General features: G+C 49.2%; 1 protein-coding gene across 2 annotated transcripts in view; it reads left to right on the forward strand.

Moving 5' to 3' along the window:
- The window catches only part of LOC119962139 (contactin-associated protein-like 5), a 1052391-nt gene that overhangs the window by 1015555 nt on the left and 16120 nt on the right, over positions 1–20716 (forward strand). The window lies entirely within an intron of this gene.

Genomic DNA, 20716 nt, shown 5'->3' on the forward strand with positions numbered 1-20716 from the left:
GTGGAATTGCGCGGTCGGTGGCCGCTGGCAGCAGCCCCCCACCCCCCAGCAATTCTCCGCCTGCGATGTGCTGAGTGGCCGCCCATTTTTTGCCAGTCCCGCCGGTTTAAATTAGAGTGTGTCCTTACCGGCGGGACCTGGCGGTGTGGGTGGCTTCCGGGGTTCTCGGGAGGGGGAGGGGGGGGGGGCCAGGGAGGACCTGGCCCCGGGAGGTGCCCCCACGGTGGCCTAGTCCACGATCGGGGCCCACCGATCCGTGCGATGGCCTGTGCCATGGGGGCACTCTATTCCTCTACATCGACCGCTGTGGTCCTCCGCCATGGCTGATGCGGAGACAAACCCTCTTGCGCATGCGTTGGGATAACGGCAGCACATGCTGGCCATTCTGCACATGCACTAACTTGCGCCGGTCGGCGGAGGCCCTTCGGCGCTGCTTGGCATGGCACCAAGCCCCTTCCCCGTCGGCCGGCGTGGCGCAAACCACTCTGGGGCCGGCCTAGCCCCTGAAGGTGTGGAGGATTCCGCATCTTTGGGGCGGCCCAATGCCGGAGTGGTTCACGCCACTCCTTCCCACCGGAGTTGCCCGCCCCTCCGATTACGGCAGAATCCTGCCCATGAACTGCTTGTACAATTCTCCCATCTGGGGTTGAAGCCTGGGGCTGGTTTAGCACAGTGGGCTAAATAGCTGGATTGCAATGCAGAACAATGCCAGCAGCACGGGTTCAATTCCCTTACCGGCCTCCCCGAACAGGTGCCGGAATGTGGCAACCGGGGATTTTCACAGTAACTTCATTGAAACCTACTTGTGACAATAAGCGATTATTATTAAGTTCTACAGTGAGGTGGGAATGTGGAGAGTTTTCCACTGTGAAGGCCGACAGGAAAACACAACCTCAAGCTAATGATTTATGCAACCGGGTGTTTTGCCCCATGTTTCATGGTGGGTCAGGCCTGAGGGCGCATAGCCTGTCATCCTCTCCACCTGCCACATTGAAAAGGTGCCCAACATCACTGGGCACTATTGAAGAAAGAAGGTAGAGCTCTTCAAAATGAAGGTGGATATCCGGGAACACTCTGAGATTGGAAGATAGACCTCCTGAGGAAGAAGATGGATCTCCAGAAATATCCTGAGGCTGGAAGATGGACCCCCTCCAGGACACCAATCTGAAAGGTCCACGTGAGGCATCTTGGTTTCCTGCCGTATGAATCACAAGAAGTCGGTCTGGATCAAGTGATTCAGAAAGCGTACAGATGAATCAAGCTTAAAAGGAAGGGAGTATAGCTGCACCTGTAAAGGTCTCAATTAAACCTTAATTAAATTCTGAGGGGACTTATCTTCTTGGCCCTAAGGGACTGTTCTGGAAACAGGAGCACCCAGCAACAACATTCTGAGCTCTGGATAACATAAATTAGGGTCCTGCACTTCTTAAGAGAGATGTTTTCCACTATTGCTGGTCCCACTGCTTCACATGCCATGCATTAACCTTGCAAAGAACAATGTGTGACTAACCGGTATGAAGCAACGCTCAGCAGTGCTATACCAGGCGTGGACCTGCATGGCGTTTTATGTAGTATTGCAAAACCCTAGAGAATTTACTTTGCCTGCATAGAGGTTCCACTGCTCTTATGCCTTTGAGCATAATCTCACAAATAATCTGGCTAGAGACACGCGTGACCTCATTTGGACCATCCTTTTGGGTTGGTGGATGAGGGAGAAACCACAGAATTAGAGAAGATACCCGAAGAGGCAGGAGATGGAGGGTAAGGAGGGCCATTGAACCCCAGGCCCAATTGACAGCCTCTATTAATCAGGAACAATGGACAAGGTATCTTCACTTCACCAAGGAGACCTTTCATGGAGGTATGTTACCCTATTGCTGCCTCAAACCAGGACACAGGCAGCATTGCCTGCGACCATCAAGGGCACCTTGTCCTTCAACTTTTTTTACTCCAGAGGTATTTCAATCTGAAATAGGTGGCATCATCCCACAATGTATAGAATCATGAAAGTTACCAAGAAAAATATTAAACGAACTTCCCCAGGGCCATGGTTCAGACTTGTGCCAGACTGTCGTAGGTGCAATGTGCCACGAAACTCATAATGCTGCCTAACACCAGCCAGGCCTTTTCATCAGTTGAAAGGGATTCCACTCCCGCAATATGGAAACTGGTTAGTGACAACAGGATGTGCTTCATACTGGTGTCACAGCGCCAACTCATGATTCTTTCAACTTGCGCTACGGTAGCACGGTAGCATAGTGGTTCTCACAGTTGCTTCACAGCTCCAGGGTCCCAGGTTCGATTCCAAGCTTGGGTCACTGTCTGTGCGGCGTCTGCACGTTCTCCCCCTATGTGTGTGGGTTTCCTCCGGGTGCTCCGGTTCCCTCCCGCAGTCCAAAGATGTCCAGGTTAGGTGGATTGGCTATGCTAAATTGTTAGTGTCCAAAAAAGGTTAGGTGGGGTTACGGGGATAGGGTGGAATCATGGGTTTAGGTAGGGTGCTCTTTCCAAGAGCCGGTCTAGACTCGAACGGCCGAATGGCCTCCTTCTGCTCTATAAAGTCTATGATAATGTGCCATGCAGTTTTATTCCAACCAGCCTGCCAAGTTATCAGCTGGCTATTGGACCACTGGGGATATTGTGCAGTGGGCTGTGCTCGTGGATCCAGTCAGGGACCCACCTACAGCTACTGAGCAAGTCACATTCGAGAGCCACACTGCCGCAAATAACTTTTAAAAATAAATCTAGAGTGCCCAATTCATTTTTCCCAATTCCGGGGCAATTTAGCGTGGCCCTGCACATCTTTGGGTTGTGGGGGCGATTCCCACGCAAAGACGGGGAGAATGTGCACACTCCACACAAACAGTGACCCAGAACTGGGATCGAACCTGGGACCTTGGCGCCGTGAGGCAGCAGTGCTAATCACTGCGTCACAGTGCTGTCCTCACAAATAACTTTTTAAAAGAAATTCAAGGGATGTGGGCATCGCTGGCTGGGCCAGCATTCATTGCCCATCTCTAATTGCCCTTGCAAAGATGGTTGTGAGCTGCCTTCTTCAACCACTGCAGTCCACATGCTGTAGGACTACCATGGTGGTTTTAGGAAGGAAGTTCCAGCATTTTGACCCAGTGACAGTGAAGGAACGTCATTAAGCAATTGGAGTAAATTGGACCGTACTCGAGGAGTTTTACAGTACAGCCCTGAACTAATATCCAGAAACTGACATCTAGATTTATTATTCGCTCCACAACTTCACCATTGTGAGGAGCCAACAATTAGCACCAACTGGACAGTACCAGTCCAGGAGGAGGAAGAGGAGGCAGAGATACAAAAACTACCAAAGCCCCTATCTAATCGAGCTCTCGTACATAAGCTCACCCAAAAGTGCTTCACCTGAATTCGCCTTCGCATTCCCGACTGAAAAATAATCCCTTCCTCCAGTCCAAACTTCGGAATCGCACCGTCATGTCTCCCCAAGGGTAATACAATGTCAGATACACAACAACAAAAACAATCACCAGACCAATCATTTGCAGAGAAACATACGCGTAAAATAGAAGCAGGGAGAGGCCATTCGGCCCTTCGAGCCTGCTCCGCATTTCTTTCCAATGTTGACCGAAAGAAAATTGCCAAACACCCTTGTGCTTGTCTTGCTTGCTCATTTTCCTATCCTGCTGGTTCCCCTAGCTGCTTCTGCCCTGGCTGTAGTTTGAGAGATTGAGAAGGAGCAGAAAGCTGCAATGGAGGATTCTCAGATGGCTGCATTGGGCAACATTGAGCACCCGCCTTCAGTCTGCGATCTCTCGCTGTGTGCTGGGGCATAGATTACATAGAATTTACAGTGCAGAAGGAGACCATTCGGCCCATCGAGTCCGCACCGGCTCCTGGAAAGAGCACCCTACCCATGGTTAACACCTCCACCCTATCCCCATAACCCAGCAACCCCACCCAACACTAAGGGCAATTTTGGACACTAAGGCCAATTTATCATGGCCAATCCACCTAACCTGCACATCTTTGGACTGTGGGAGGAAACCGGAGCACCCTGAGAAAATCCACGCACACACGGGGAGGATGTGCAGACTCCGCACAGACAGTGACCCAAGCCGGAATCGAACCTGGGACCCTGGAGCTGTGAAGCGATTGTGCTATCCACAATGCTACCGACTTTTACAGATGCCCCTTAGAAAGCTGCATCACAGCCTGGTATGGCAACTGCTCGGCCCAAGCTCGGCTATCCACAATGCTACCGTGCTGCCCTTAGGCCCATCCGGTTGTGTCTTGCCCTGATCAAATGGGCACGTCAAATTCCTAAGCAAGCAAACTTACAAGACATCCTGAACGTGCTGCAGAAATGTCAACTCTTTCTTTACTGCACCTTATTGTTCTGTAAACAACCACAACATACGACCGTAATGTCACCAATACAGAAATCATATTCGACATAGATTTTTCGAAAAAAGCTTTAGCTAATTTTCCTGTAAATACATTTGCATCCTGAAAGCCCAGATGAATATATTCCTTGGTCATTGATTATATTTTATATTCCAGACATAAGGGCAGCACGGTGGCACAGTGGTTAGCACAATTGCTTCACAGCTCCGGGGTCCCAGGTTCAATTCCCGTCACTGTCTGTGCGGAGAACCTCGGCCAAATTCTGGCAAACAGAATAAATAAATAATAAAAAAGTATGGAAGATAAAAACAGCGGAGGACATAACTACTTCTAGTTGTTTAAATACCGATTTAGTTGTCCTCTCCCCAGGTATTTGAAGAAGACAGACAGGGGCCCTGTCCGCCAACAGTAAAGCAGACAAAATAGGCAGAACGAATGACAGTTACAAGTAGATATCTGTGCGAAAACAAGCACCTAGTGAACTCATCCGCAAACTAAATTCTGAACATAAACAATAGTTAGCCATTTGAAAAACTGTTTAATAATTGCACTATGGCCTGTGTGTAGACGTGGGAGTTCCATGCACAGAAGTCCTCCCACACAACCTGACCCCCTGTTATAATACCTCACACTGGAGTGTGATTTTTCTTTTGCAAATTAGAAACTGATACATTTCTAATTATTTCCAAGGTTCTTTAACACGTGCAACTTTGAAAAATAAGTTTGCTATCATACTGGGGTCTTGCAACAAGTACGGCAACTTGAGAAAGTGAAAATGAAGTTAATTACAGCTGGAACAGGAAAAGTCACAATCCAATTTGTTGTGTGGCGTCAGGGATGATTGACAATATCAGAGAAACAATATGATCTGTTAAATGTATACTTTGCTGTCTAAGCTGGGTCTTTGTTTGTCAACTCTCATGTAGGGAAAGAACCATTGAGAATAAAAGCTATTTCATGGTAGAACTTCATGCATTCATCTAACACAGATGAGACACTTGTTGCATTTGGATTTTGTTTATTGTCACGTGTACCGAGGTACAGTGAAAAGTATTTTCTGCGAGTAGCTCAACAGATCATCAAGTACATGAAAAGAAAGGAAATAAAAGAAAATACATAATAGGGCAACACAAGGTACACAATGTAATGACATAACACCAGCATCGGGTGAAGCATACAGGGGTGCAGTGTGAATGAGGTCAGTCCATAAGAGGGTCGTTCAGGAGTCTGGTAACAGCGCGGAAGAAGCTGTTTTTGAGTCTGTTCGTGCGTGTTCTCAGATTTCTGTATCTCCTGCCCAATGGAAGAATTTGGAAAAGTGAGTAAGCCAGGTGGGAGGGGTCTTTGATTACGCTGCCTGCTTTCCCCAGGCAGCGGTAGATATAGATGGAGTCAATGGATGGGAGGCAGGTTTGTGTGATGGACTGGGCGGTGTTCACAACTCTCTGAAGTTTCTTGCGGTCTTGGGCCGAGCAGTTGCCATACCAGGCTGTGATGCAGCTTTCTAAGGGGCATCTGTAAAAGTCGGTAGCATTGTGGATAGCACAATCGCTTCACAGCTCCAGGGTCCCAGGTTCGATTCCGGCTTGGGTCACTGTCTGTGTGGAGTCTGCACATCCTCCCCGTGCGTGCGTGGGTTTCCTCCGGGTGCTCTGGTTTCCTCCCACAGTCCAAAGACATGCAGGTTAGGTTGATTGGCCATGATAAATTGGCCTTAGAGTCCAAAATTGCCCTTAGTGTTGGGTGGGGTTACTGGGTTATGGGGATAAGGTGGAGGTGTTAACCCTGGGTAGGGTGCTCTTTCCAGGAGCCAGTGCAGACTCGATGGGCCGAATGGCCTCCTTCTGCACTGTAAATTCTATGAATTCTATGAATGTGGACATGCTGAACTCCCTTATTTTCCTGAAGAAGTATAGGCACTGTTGTGTTTTCTTGGCGGAAGCATCGATGTGGGTGGACCAGGACAGATGTTTGGAGATGTGCACACCTAGGAATTTCAAGCTGTTTACCATCTCCACCTTGGCACTGTTGATGCTGACAGGGGTATGTACAGTACTTTGTTTCCTGAAGTCAATGACCAGCTCTTTAGTTTTGCTGGCATTGAGGAATAGATTGTTGTTGCTGCACCACTCCACTGGGTTCTCAATCTCCCCCCAGTATTCTGACTCATCGTTATTCGAGATCCAGCCCACTATGGACGTATCGTCAGCAAACTTGTAGATGGAGTTAGAATCAAATTTTGCCCACAGTTGTGTGTGTACAGGGAGTATAGTAGGGTCTGGACGTTCGCAGCCTTGGAGCTCAGGGAGTTCGCCATCCCTGTCTGGCTCCATACAATGCTGTCCATCACCCGGGCCATGGTGCTGATGCTCTCAGCAATGGCATGCTGGGACTGGGCCATGGACTGCTGAGACCGCAGTGCTGTCCTGGGCCATGGAGGACGCGTGCACAGAAAGCGGCAGGCCCTGCAAACTCAGTCCCATGCCCGACACCGTCGCCACCATTGTCTCCACCGCGGACGCCACCCATGCCGTGTTGGCTTGTGTGGCACTCATGACCAGCACCATTTCCTGCTCCTGGACGTGGATGCACTTCTGCACTTGCGTCTGCAGGTGCTGGAAACGGGCGGTCACACTATCACGCCCCTGGGTCCCTGACTGCATCGGGTGTATGGGTGGGCGGGGGAACTCCAGGAATCCGGGACCCGACTGGGCGGCAGCTGTTTGCCGGGGCTGGGCTGCCCTCCAACCGTCCGGCCCCTCGGCTGCTCCTACCTCCACCTGCTGTACCGGAGCGGCTGTGTGGTGCGCCCCAGTTAGTGTCCCAGAAGCCACTTCACTAAAATGGCCAACCGAGGTGAGAGTATTTGCGGTGGCGGGGGACAGATGTGACGCTACCTCGGTGTCTTCATCGGACCTGTGGTCGGGGATACCCTGGGGTGGGGCATGTCCGATATGTTAGTCCCCTCTATGGTGGTGTCGTGTTGTGTTCTTTCATATCTGTCTGTCGCCTGTATGCTGGTCTCCTGTGTCATCATGTTATGTCTGTCTGTCCTCTGTGTGCTGGTGTCCTGGTTCGTTGTGTCGTGTCTGTCCCCTTTGTGCTGGTGTCCTGGGTCGTTGTGTCGTGTCTGCCCCCTGTGTGCTGGTGTCCTGGGTCATTGTGCCGTGTCTGTCCCCTGTGTGCTGGTGTCCTGGGTCGTTGTGTCATCACTAGACTGGGCTGTTGTTGGAGCAGCCCTTCTCATCGTTGTTAGAGTTCCTACGGGCTGGCCGCCCAGGCGCTGGCCGGGGGCGGTGCAAGCTTAATGCGCCCGGTTGATCTGTGTCGGCTGGCCGTCCAGGTGCTGGATGCAGGCGGTGTCTGCCAGGTTCTCCGGGTCGGTCACCGCATGGCCCTTTGACACACAATACACCATCATGGTTAGGCAGGTGGAGGGGGGGGGGGGGGTGTGGGTCGCGGTACGGGGTGAAGGGGGAGTGCTGAGGGAACAGTGCTGAAGAGAAACGGCTGCGGGTAGTGTGCTGAGGGGAGTGTGCTGAGGAGAGAGTGCTGAGGGGAGAGTCCTGAGGGAGAGTGCTGAGGGGAGAGTGCTGGGGGGAAAGGGCTGAGGGGAGAGTGCTGAGGGGAAAGAGGCCAGGCGGTGGGGGGATGTCACTTGGTGGCGCGCCTCCAATCTCGGCATGGGCAATCTCCTGGTCCTTGGGTGCACCAGCTATGTCCAGTGACCTCTGCTCATGCACGGTGAGGGGCCGCAGGTAAGGTTCACCCCCCCTCCGGTTCGGGCACACTCTCGCTGGTTATTGGCGCTCTTCTGGGGGATGGGGGGGGGGTAAATGACAGCATTGTTAGGTGGTCCGATGCATCCAGTTGGATCTCTGTTGGCATGGGTGCACAGGGCACGTGGCCAACGCGGCTTGCATGGGAGGCTGCAGCCATGCGGGTCACGGCTGTGGTTGTACCGTTCCCCTGGGGAGGAGGTCTGCGTTACACATGTCGGGCGGGATTCTCTGGGAATCGGCGGGGCGGGCAGAAATGGCACAGTGTTGTGGCAAGAACCACTCCGGCATCGGGCCGCCCCAAAGGTGTGGAATCCTCCGTGTAAGCCTCAGCGATGGCCGGCTCATAGGTGAACCCCTTACCCTCCCCGGCTGCGGGTAGTGTGCTGAGGGGAGAGTGCTGTGGGGAGAGTGCTGAGGGGAAAGGGGCCCGTCGGGGGGGGATGTCACTTGGGTCGCGCGGTTCTGCGCATGTGCAGGGGGGATTTCACCTTCGCGCCGGCCATCGCTGAGGCTTACATGGCCGGCGCGGTGGAATAGAGTACCCCCACAGCACAGGCCCGCCTGTGGATCGGTGGGCCCCAATCACTGACCAGGCCACCGTGGGGGCACCCCCCGAGTCCTGATCGCCCCGCCCCCCCCCGAGGATCCCAGAGCCCACCCGCGCCACCAGGTCCCGCCGGTAAGGGACCAACTCCAATTTACACCGGCGGGATCTGCATAGAACGAGCAGGACTTCAGCCCATCACAAGCTGGAGAATCGCCGGGGACTCGCCAACCGGCGCGGCGCAATTCCCGCCCCGCCAAATCTCCGACGCCGGAGAATTCGGCAACCGGTGGGAATGGGCCACGTTGGGTAGGATCGTCTGGCCGGGTCCAGGGTACAGATACCCTCTCCTCTTCTCGAGGGCGTCCAGGAGCATCTCCAGGTCGTGATCGGTGAACCGGGGCGCTGCTCGGCGTGGAGCCATGTTGCTCCATCGGCGCTGCATCGAATGCATGGCACCGCATCTCGACGCTGCTCCGATGCCGCGCCCCCGTGCTCCCCGCCACGCCCCTGCTGGCCCCCTTGTCCGGCGCAGAATGGTGTCCCAGAAGGGGCGCCGACCGCGGAGTGAAGCAGTCCCGCTTTGGCGCCGGCGCAACACTCTGCCGTCGGAGCGGAGAATCACACCCAAAGTGTCTCTCCAGAAAGCCGACTGTCTGTAAATGTGTTGTGTGAATGATTGTAAGGAAAACCATTACCAGCTGCAAACCCAAAGACTTTAATCAGCGAGTGTGCGGTGAGGAAAGCATGCTAAAGAACCGCCATTAGAAGTAATGCCTCTTTTCTTTTGACCTTCACCTTTATTATATTCACCCCCTCTCTGTTTTGTGTGTGTTGGTAGAGGGTAGGACAGATAAAGGGGTTAATAGGGCAGCTTGTTGTTATCCTGTCCTAGTTACTGCGTATTTTACCAATATTCTTGTTGTGAATAAACAGGAATTGTTTTTCAACTTGCAAACTTTGTGACTGTAATTAATGGGCAGCCAAGGGCCAAAGACTTTGGGTATTTTTGAGATAATTATTCGTTAATTCACTTGTGTTGTGACTGCTGGAGGAGTGGGACTGGAATTGACCGTATACTTGCCCGGGATGTTGAAACACCCTCGTGACTGACCCTTCAACTAAGGTGATCAGCTGCTTCTATCCACCCTGTCCATGCCTCTCATAACCTTGTGCACCACAATCAGGTTGTCCCTAAGTCTTCTCTGCTCCAACGAAAACAACCCCAACTTATCCAACTATGTAACTTAACTGTTCCATCTTAGGCAACACGCTGGTGAATCTCCCCTGTACCCCTTCCAGTGCAAGCACATTCTTCCTGTAATACTTTCAATATGTCCATTCCTGGCAACTACGAAAATGACGCATGTATATTCATTCAAGAACAGCAAGCTTTATTAACATAACACCGCCAATGTAATAAAACGCCTCAAGAGGCTTCATCGGGACATTATGAGGCAAATGATGACACTGAGCAGCATGAGGAGAATCGGAGCAGATGACCAAAAGCTTGGTCGAAACGACAGGGTGGAACCTCGAGGAGGCTCTCACCGCCTGCGATATCAGTGACGAGGGCGGAAAATGTTGTGAGAATCGGGAAATGCGTAGCCGGGGAGGTGTGGAGTAAGCTGACATTGAAGGGGGTTATATCGCCGGTGATGAATGGGGATTGGGACGGCGGGGGGGGGGGGGGGGGGGGGAGGGGGGGGGGAGAGAAACATCCCCTGAGACCAGCATTATGTGTTCTGGGGGCTATTACTCTGCACCTCTGGTTGGGGAGCCCTTGAAAGATTATGTACCATTCTATTTGGAGAATGGTGCCTAGTTCCCAGTTCTGATTGTCCCCACCCCACCAGAGTGATGGCGTAAACCACAGCCACTCTTTTTTTTTGCCAGAGTGCCTGAAGATTCCATGAGAAAACTGGTCTGTGGAACTGGAGAGTCCACGCCAGTTTTCTGTGAGATCCTGGCACTTTCCCAGTTTTTTTGGCAAGATTCCACCCATGGTTTTTAACGAGTGTCTGCAAAGAAGAAAGCGAGGCGGAAAGCTGGAGAAGTTTATGGAGGGCATTCCAGAGCTTCAGTTCTGGCCATGAATGGTGGAGAGACCAAGATCACAGCCACTCAAGAGGCCAGAATTGGAGAACCACAGGTATCTTGACAGATTGTGAGGTTGAAGGAGGTTACAGAGAGAGGGTGGGACAAAGCCATGGATGGATTTGAAAATAAGGATGCAAATTTTATAGTCAAGGCATTGCTTTACCATGAGTCAATGGAGGTCGATGAGCACAGGGGTGATAGGGGAACATGATAGCACAGCGGATAGCACTGTTGCTTCACAGCACCAGGGATCCGGGTTCGATCCCGGCTGGGTCACTGTCTGTGTGGATTCTGCATGTTCTCTCTCTGTCTGCGTGGGTATCCTCCTTGTCCATTTCCACCGGGTGCTTCGGTTTCCACCCACAAGTCCTGAAAGGCATGACTTTTAGGTAAATTGTGCATTTTGAAGGAGACTCAGATTGGTTTATTGAAAGTAAGATGCAAGGTACTTATGTTTCGGGACAATGACGGTGGTTTCTAAGTCCACGGTGATTAAATTCTGAGTTTCCCAAAGGTGTTATGATAATATATTGCAAACAGTTAGTTGTGTTTTAAACTATCCCTTTACTTCTATGATGAAAGGAAACTGGGATCAGGGGTAACGGATGAACATTTCTATTGAGATACAAAATGTTTCCTCTTGCCATGCGGAACAGGGTAGCGGAAGCCAGTTTGAGATCAGGCTACTGTCTTTAATTCTCTTTAATCCCAAAGATACCCAGACAGACAGGAGTTGTAGTCTGTAGCCAACTGAGAAGTGTACAGCAAGGGCAGCACGTTAGCACGGTGGTTAGCATAAATGCTTCACAGCTCCAGGGTCCCAGGTTCGGTTCCCGGCTGGGTCACTGTCTGTGCGGAGTCTGCACATCCTCCCCGTGTGTGCATGGGTTTCCTCCGGGTGCTCTGGTTTCCTCCCACAGTCCAAAGATGTGCGGGTTAGGTGGATTGGCCATGCTAAATTGCCCGTAGTGTCCTAAAAAGTAAGGTTGGGGGGGGGGGGGGGTGGTTTGTTGGGTTACGGGTATAGGGTGGATACATGGGTTTGAGTAGGGTGATCATTGCTCGGCACAACATCGAGGGCCGAAGGGCCTGTTCTGTGCTGTACTGTTCTATGTTCTATGTTCTAAGTGTTGGAACTAGCCAGCACTGCAACTTAAGCAGAGATAATACTGACTCTGTTGTTCACCGTACAGGATGCTCATGGGAACTTGCAATCAGATTGAAGTTTGTGAAGGGTTGAAGGGGACTGGAAGATTTGCCTAACTTGGAAATAGAGGAAATAAATGTACATTTACCTTCACAGTAAAACGTAGTTCTTGGGTTAGGAATTACCAGGCTGGGAATGTGAAACAAAAGGAAGCTAGGAGCAAATGTGACCTGTTTCTGATAAGAGCTATATTTCCATGTTGGGTGCAATGTGTGATAAGTAAAAAGGAACCATTTATTTCTATAATTTAAAATATAAGTTGCCTACGAGAGAAAACAATGTTGAGTCAATAGTGTTTCAGTCATTTGACACAGCAGAAGATTTAAAAAGTGAAATCCTGAGGTGTCATTCTTTTATCTAACAGCCGGAAGTTCAAATTTCTCATTAAACTTTATCGGTCTCTACGGAGATCATAACTTTCTCATTGTTATCAACCACAGAAAAATCATCAATCATACCATTCTCTGGTAAGCAGCCATTGTGGAATACTATTTGAAGAAAAAGAAATACTGAGTAATTGGTTCGGGCAGAAATTTGTTATCCTGTGCATCCGGAGAAACCCCCTAACAGCAACGGATTACATCAACCTTGTGTGATAAATATACCATGTTGGTGGGTGGTGTGCTGCGCTTTTCCGCAACAAATCTCACAAAATTTGACACTTCATACACGGAGCAGAGATTGCAATTTGGGCGGTTTCACATAAAATTTCCAGAGACAGCGAAGCAATTAATTTCTGAGTGACTTTGAGCGTTGTCAAATCATGTGATGCCACAAATAACTTTCTTAACCACAGTTTGCAATTTTTTAATGGTACAATGTACGTGCTCCTAATAACATTCCCTCCAAGATGTGTGACCACTTTGCTATTCAACAATCCAAATGTTCCCCGGACAGAACCTCGGCCCCATTAAATGTTTGCTCAGGTGTGCCCGCGCTAAAAGATTATAGGGGCTGTGCACTTAAATAAATTGCCCATGTGCTGAGAAGAAAATTGAGGAACTTTGGTTCCTAACGCTTGATGCGTCATGGCTGAGCACTCTCCTCTCGCACCAGTCTGTCATGGATGAGGTGACCCATTAAATGGTAGCAGATCTCAATTTGACCTCAAAATAATTACGATTCTCCAATGATCACTGGGACAGTGTGTAGTGGTTACAAGTGAGTGAAGAAGGTTGAGAAGTGATTGCATTGAGGTGTTTCATACAATAGAGGGATTTGATAGTATAGTCACAGAGAGACCATGGGCCAGATTCTCCATTTCTGAGACGAAGTGTTCGACGTCGGAAAAATCAGCGCCACACGTGCATTGATTCTGCTGCCGGTGAGAGGCTAGGGCACCGTCACTGTGTGGAACACCCTCGAAACACACGGAAAACGGTGCAGGAATCGCCAGGTCCGTGATCGGCACTCACAGGGCTGATAAGCTGCAGCTGCGCTTAAACAATACACTCCATCGCCACACACACCCTGCAGCTGAAAAGATGGGACAGGTTGTGCTGGAGCACCCATACAGCTGATGGGTTGGCTGAGGACACCCAGGAGGCGTGCCCATGGGAGTCACCTCTACGACCCAGGGCACCAGGTTTACAGCGGGCTGTCAGCAGCATGCATAGCTGCATGGCTGCCTTACCGGCTGCAGTAAGGGTGTTGCGTACCCGTTGACCCCCAACCCCACTGACCAACCCCCATTCCTCCCCTGGCTCTGGTAGAAACGCAGCGGACAGCGCCATGGCTGTCGGTGAAGTATGGCGATGTTGGACACTGTCCGTTCGCCCTCTCTCTCAGCAGTCATCACACCAGGTTCACAATTTGTGAGAGCACACATGGACTGCGCCGTCAGGAACTCGGCCCATCAGAGACAGAGCTTCGCGGGTGGACCCGTGAATGATATGCGAATGGTGTTTTAAATACGCGCGGTGTGCGTCGCATTGATGCCGTTTTCGAGGAGGCAGAACGGAGCTATTTTTCACCCAATCAGCGTCAGCCAACGGAGAATCCCACCCTGATTTTGGTGGGGAAATCTGGAACAGGATCATAAAACTAATGCGAGGCCATTAAGGAGTGAAACCCGGATGCATGTTACCACACAGGGGGTAATGGAAGGGGGGAACTTTCTCCTCCAAATGGCTGTCGATGCTGGGCCAATCCAAATTTTCAGACAGTCATCACTGTTTTTTGTTTTGGGAAAGATTATGGAGCAAGGCGGATAAATGGAGCTGAGGTATAGATTTGCCCTAGTCACATTAGTCGGAGAAGTAGCTCATCGGGTTGAGTAGGACACGTTTCTGCATGTGGAATCCTTGCTTCACTGAATGTTTGCATATGTACAAGTTCCAACAAGGAATGTCGGACATGGAATGGAATTAAGGAATGCAGGCATTTTTCCCTTCCTTAATGTGGAGCATGGAGACCAATTCAATTGATCCTACTTTGTCCCACTGATACCAGCTCATTGAGCAAATCTGTGACACTCCTGATTAAACTTTTTGAACCATTAATGGAGCCCTTCAAACTGCTAATTTCAGTTGCATTCGGTTAAGAACCAACTCCTGATAATTGAATAGTTTCTTTTTAACTCGAGTTATTAGTGTTTCTTTTAAGATGCTACCCATACCTAGACTTCAAAGCATTCCTGACTGGTCTCTCAAATCTTACCCTCTAGAAACACAAGGCCATCCAGAATTATGCTGCCATCTGGTCATAACTCTCAACAAATAATATTAATGACCTTTATTGTCACAAGTAGGCTTACATTAACACTGCAATGAAGTTACTGTGAAAATCCCCTCGTCGCCACATTCTGGCACCTGTTCGGGTACACTGAGGGAGAATTCAGAATGTCCAAATTACCTGACAGCGCATCTTTCAGGACTTGTGGGAGGAAACCGGAGCACCCAGAGGAAACCCACGCAGACACGGAGAGAACATGCAGACTCCGCAGAGACCGATAACATGCAGACTCCATAGAGACCGATAATGACAGTGACCCAGCTGGGAATTGAACCTGTGACCCTGGTGCTGTGAAGCAACAGTGCGAACCACTGTGCTACCATGCCGATTGTGAAAGTCTTTGATAGGGTAGACATGGAAATATTTTTACTTGCAGGCAAAGCCAGAACTAGTAAGTCATGAATATAAAATAATCACTGATAAATCCAATAGTGAGTACATGAGAAACCTCTCTCCCCAGCTAGTGGTTGGAATGTTGAAGTTGCTTATAAAAAAGAGTAGTTAAGGGAATAGCAAAGGGTTTTGTTCAATCTCTTCATTCAATATGGAGATTGCTGGCTCGGCCAGCATTTGCTGCACATCCTTAATTGCCCTTGAGAAGGTGGTGATGAATCTTCTTTAACTGCTGAAGTCCAAGTAGTGAAAGTAGACCCATAATGATGTTAGGATGGGAGCTAATTGATTCTGACCCAGCGACAGTGAAGGAATAGTGATACCTTTCCAAGTCAAGGTGGCATATGCCTTGATGGGGAACATGCAGGTTGTGGTTTTCCCAGGTATCCACTGGGAGGTGATGTCAGAGAAGGCTTTGAAGTTGCTGCAATGCATCTTTCAGATGCTCCACACTGCTGACACTGTATTCCAGTAGCGGAGGGAGTAAATGTAAAAGTGTTGCCTGAGTACCGATCAAGCGATCAGGATTTGTCCTGTGTCAATCTTCTGAAGAGTTGTTGGAGCTGCACTCATCCAGACTATTATATCAGACTCATGACTTGTGCCCAGTAGATGATGGACTGGCTTTGGGGAGTCAGGAGGTGAGTTACTCGCCAGAGAATTCCCAACATCTGATCTGCTCTTGTAACCACAGTATTTATAATAATAATCTTCATTCGTGTCACAAGCAGGCTTACATTAACACTGCAATGAAGTTACTGAGAAAATCTCCTAGTCGCCACACTCCGGCTCCTGTCTGGGTACACGGAGGGAGAATTCAGAATGTCCAATTCACCTAACAAACACACGTCTTTCAGGACTTGTGGGAGGAAACCGGAGCACCCGGAAGAAACCCACACGGACACGGGGAGAATGTGCAGACTCTGCACAAACAGTGACCCAAGCCAGGAATCGAACGCGGGTCCATGGCGCTGTGAAGCAACAGTGCTAACCATTGTGCTACCTTTGTATGGCTATTCCAATTAAGTTTCTCATCAGTGGTCACCCCCTGGTTGTTGATGGTGAGAGATTGAGCAATGGTCATATTGTTGACCATGGAGGTGGGCGAGATTATTTTATGTTGAAAATGATCATTGCCTGGTATTTTGAATGGCGCAAGTGCAACTCCATTTTTATTAGCCTAAGCTGAATGTTGTCCACATCTTATTGTATACAGGAATGGGCTACTTCAGTATCTGAGTGCAATCATCAGTGAACATGTGCATTTCTGACCTTATGATGGTGCAAAGATCACTGATAAAGCCGCTGAAGATGGCTCAGCCTAGGATCCAGTTAAGGGGAAGTCAGATGAACATGAAGGAAAATGGACCAGAAAGATTTGCTGATGTGGTTCGATAAAGAAGGGTGGGAGGACCTTGTGTGGAGTCATGGACATGTTGGGTCAAATGGCCTGTTTCTGCGTCAGAAATAAATTGCAAACCTCTGTCATGAGGTTACCCTGAAGAGCCCTAATGGCCTAATGAGTATCATGTATGAGAGTTTCGGGCACGAGTTGAACATTGTGTACAGCTGATGCTTCCTTTCCACAAGAAAAGAGATTAAGATGTTGCTCCCAGCGCCAATGTCCCTGCCGTGGAACTGTACCAGTGTTCACTGCCGTGGGGTGTGATTGCCTGTTATAGCAGTGGTCTCCTGATATAGCTTAGAAGAATGCAGCAGCAGGAACACCGTTCCCTACTCTGTGGTATCCGGATTCCAAGTGTACGATGAGCGATTACACAAACTGTGCAAAATGTAGACAATGAATGGTAATGTGATTGAAGTTTTCAAGATATTAAGGGGAACAAATATGGTAGACGTTGAAACTGTCAGCATCTGCTATCATTTCCCGTCTGAAATCGACAGAATCAGAGTCCATACACATGCAATTGAACGCAGAAACTGCTGTCAGTGATTCCATGCTTCTATGGAGGATGTGCTGTTAAATTCACCTCGTTTGAGATCAGTTAGAAATCAATGAACTTGTGAGAACTTTCATTGACAGGCAGTTGAATGAGGTACAACTGTGTTTATAACAGCATACCAATAATCATAGCCGTAGAACCTCTTTGGCTCTGAAAATTAATTTCATATTTGCCGAAGGTTGAATTTCTCCATTATGATAAAAAAATTCCCACTTTTTTGAAAGATACTGGGCTGGAATCTCCGCTGTCGGGATTCTCTGTTTCACCAGCAGCGCGAGGATTTCCTGATGGCGTGGGGCTGCCCACAAGGGGCAACCCCATTGGTCGGCTGGCGAGACGGAGAATCCGGGGCATCTTTTTTTCATGATGCTTTGGCTTCCGCCTTAATCCCATGAGTTTGTCCCAACCTTCATTTCAATCTCTGTAAAATGATAGTATTAGGTGAAGAATAATCAATGCTTTCAACTTGCTGGTTTGCAGCCTGTGAGAATTCTTCAATCTGATAGGCTGCTTACCTTGCTTCATGGCATCATTGTAGCTGGAGACCTGGATGTCCCCTTGACTCGGCAACAGATTCAAATTAACGTTGATAAAAGGGAAATCCTAAACAGAGTGACCACTAGTCCTTAGTGGGTACTTTTCTTTGAGATTAGTGATGGACATCATTGCTTCGCTCCAGACCACAATAACCAGACGTATATTTCTTTGCAAATGTTGTGATGTCAATTAAGACCTATATTCAGTGGAGCACGGATTATCTGAATTTATACGTTTTACATTCTTGTATACCTATCAGAATGTTGCAAATTCCAGAAGCTTTGAATCATTTATTTTCAGCCAAGAGCAAATGGGTATCTAGAATTCCAAACAACAGAGAAACAAAAATGTAGCAGTAATTAAACAAAGCAGTTTATGGATATTGTTTAAATGACCTATTACAGGGGATTTAGAAACCCTCGATTGTTTGCATTTTCGATTAGCACTCAGAGATGGCTTCATTTTAGTCTATGGTTGAGGGGAGACTTCTAGCCAGTGCAGCTTGGCAATTGATTTTTAAATTAACCATTCACATGCCAACTCCATTCACATCTCCATTGATTCCAGAATTCTAAATTGATTGGCATATTTACGACAACATTTGCAAGGTTTCAGTCCATTCATAACCATGACAAGCTCTGCAACTGATTATTATTGTCATTCAAAATGCATGAAAGACCACCCACCCATTGACACAGTGGGCTACATTCTATACTGGACGGCTGCTAACTGGCTATAGAACACAGTGCAGCGGCGGCTGGGGGCAGAAGCAAGTGGACCCCTCAGTTTCCGTTCCACCTCTCCGACCCGGCCAGTAAAATCCAACCCCTTTCATCAGTCCTTTGCTTTAACTGAGGAAACTGTTTTGCCAAGCAGTCACTGATTAGAATGGATACATTCCTTCATGTCGCATTTACTCAGATGATTGCATCCTATTCTACAATATGTTAATTTCCTCCTCTCTTAAATGTTTGTTGAGCTACCTTAATTGTAACAATTGGTACTCACAACATTTTAAAAATTGTCTTTGAGTATCGTGAACCAGCATTACTGTGTAAGCGCAACGATCCAACAACGAGGAACAGGTCGGGATTCTCCGAGCCTCCGCGTCGCAATCGAGCTCAGCGCGGGGGCGGAGAATGGGGCGTCAGACCCGCGATTGGGAGCCTCCGCGTCACAATTGAGCTCAGCGCGGTGGCGGAGAATGGGGCGTCAGACCCGCGATTGGATCTGACGCCTTGCCGCGATTCTCTGGGGACCGCGCGGTCAAAGCAGCGGCAGTAGGAGGCCATTGAAAGAGGCCCCCCTGGCAATTCTCAGCCGACAACTGGCCGGGTTCCCGCCGGCGTGGTTCACTCATGGTTCCACCCGGCGGGCACTCAGAGTGGTGGCTGCGGACACAGTCCACAGGGATGGGGGATCCGTCACCGTGGGGGGGCGGGGGGGGGGGGGGGGGGCCTCAGGGCGGCCAGGGTTCCGATCGGGGGTCACCGGTTGGCAGGCGTGCGTGATCTGGGAGGGGCCTGTATTGTGGGGACCGGCCCACGGCCGGAAGTGCAGGTCCCGTATCGGCAGTGGAGCTGCGTGGACTATATTGTGGCCCTGCTGGCCCCCTTCAAAACGGAGAATCACTCTGGACTTTCTCCAGGTAAGTACAGACTGATTCACACCCATTTCCTGAGGGCATGGGGACATAGCCCCATTATGAGAGAATTCCGCCCATAGAGTCAGAGTCATAGATGTATATAGCATGTAAACAGGCCCTTCGGCCCAGCTTGTCCATGCTGCCCAGTTTCTATCACTAAGCTAGTCCCACTTGCACGCATTTGGCCCATATCCCTCTATACCCACCCTGCCAATGTAACTCTCTAACTGCTTTTAAAAGACAAAATCAGACCCGCCTCTACCACTGCCTCTGGCAGCCTGGTCCAGATACTCACTACCCTCTGTGAGAAGAAATTTCCCCTCTGGTCTCTTTTGTATCTCTCCCCTCTCACCTTAACCCTATACACTTTAGTTCTAGACTCCTCTGCCTTTGGGAAAAGATGTTGACTATCTACCTTATCGGTGCTCCTCATTATTTTATAGACCTCTGTAAGTTCACCCCTAAGCCTCCTAAGCTCCTGGGAAAAAGTCCCTCCAGCCTCTCCTTGTAACTCAGACCATTAAGTCCTGGTAGTATCCTAGTAAACCTCTTTTGCACTCTTTCTAGTTTAACAATATCCTTTCTATAATACCGTGACCCGAACTGAACACAGTATTCCATGTGTGGTCTTACCAATGTCTTGTACATCTGGCATTGATCCAGCCAGGAGTTGAGAAATATTCCCCAATTATAATGATCTGGGTCAAGAACTGTACCACGCAGCTGTCATATCTGAGGTACCAAATAGTTCGGCAATGTCACAAAATACGGCAGAGATGGCCTGCTCTGGAGAGGTTCATGTGATGGGATTCGCCCAGGAGATATGTAGATTGTAGCCCATCCGCCAGGTTTGGAAGGGATCCAAATAAATATATCCCCCGCCCCAATGTGGATTTTGCTTCCGCTAATTGATATCTTTCTTTAAATGTGTACATCAGTCTCCAGGTGTATTCCCAATTTTGGAATGAATGGAGATCTTGACTTGAACAAACGCCTGTTGAAATTGTCCGGAAAGACTGGAATCCACATATCTAGATCCCAACATTGCTTCCAGCTCCTTCACTGCCCTCCCCGATTGGATGAATGTGACAAATATGCCATAGGCATTCAGTCCTGAGGTTACCAACTATAGTTTGATCCATTCCCTTATGAGAGGGAAGGATGATGATGGCGTTTACAGTGAAACTTGAAGCTTCCAAAAGTGATCTGGAGAATCTGAATGCTGGCAAATAATGTGAGGACGTGGCGGTTAATTGTGTCATATTTATTGAACAAGACCCTGCTTTACATCCATGTTATAGGTGAGCCCCGCTTGAAATGCAAATGAGAATGAACAGATGTGGACTGTGGGACAGGCAACAATACCAGTAAAAGTGTCACAATAAGTTAACTGCTGATAATTCTAATGTTGATTTT

The sequence above is a fragment of the Scyliorhinus canicula genome, chromosome 2 (assembly GCF_902713615.1).
Source record: "Scyliorhinus canicula chromosome 2, sScyCan1.1, whole genome shotgun sequence".
Classification (NCBI taxonomy): Eukaryota; Metazoa; Chordata; class Chondrichthyes; order Carcharhiniformes; family Scyliorhinidae; genus Scyliorhinus; species Scyliorhinus canicula.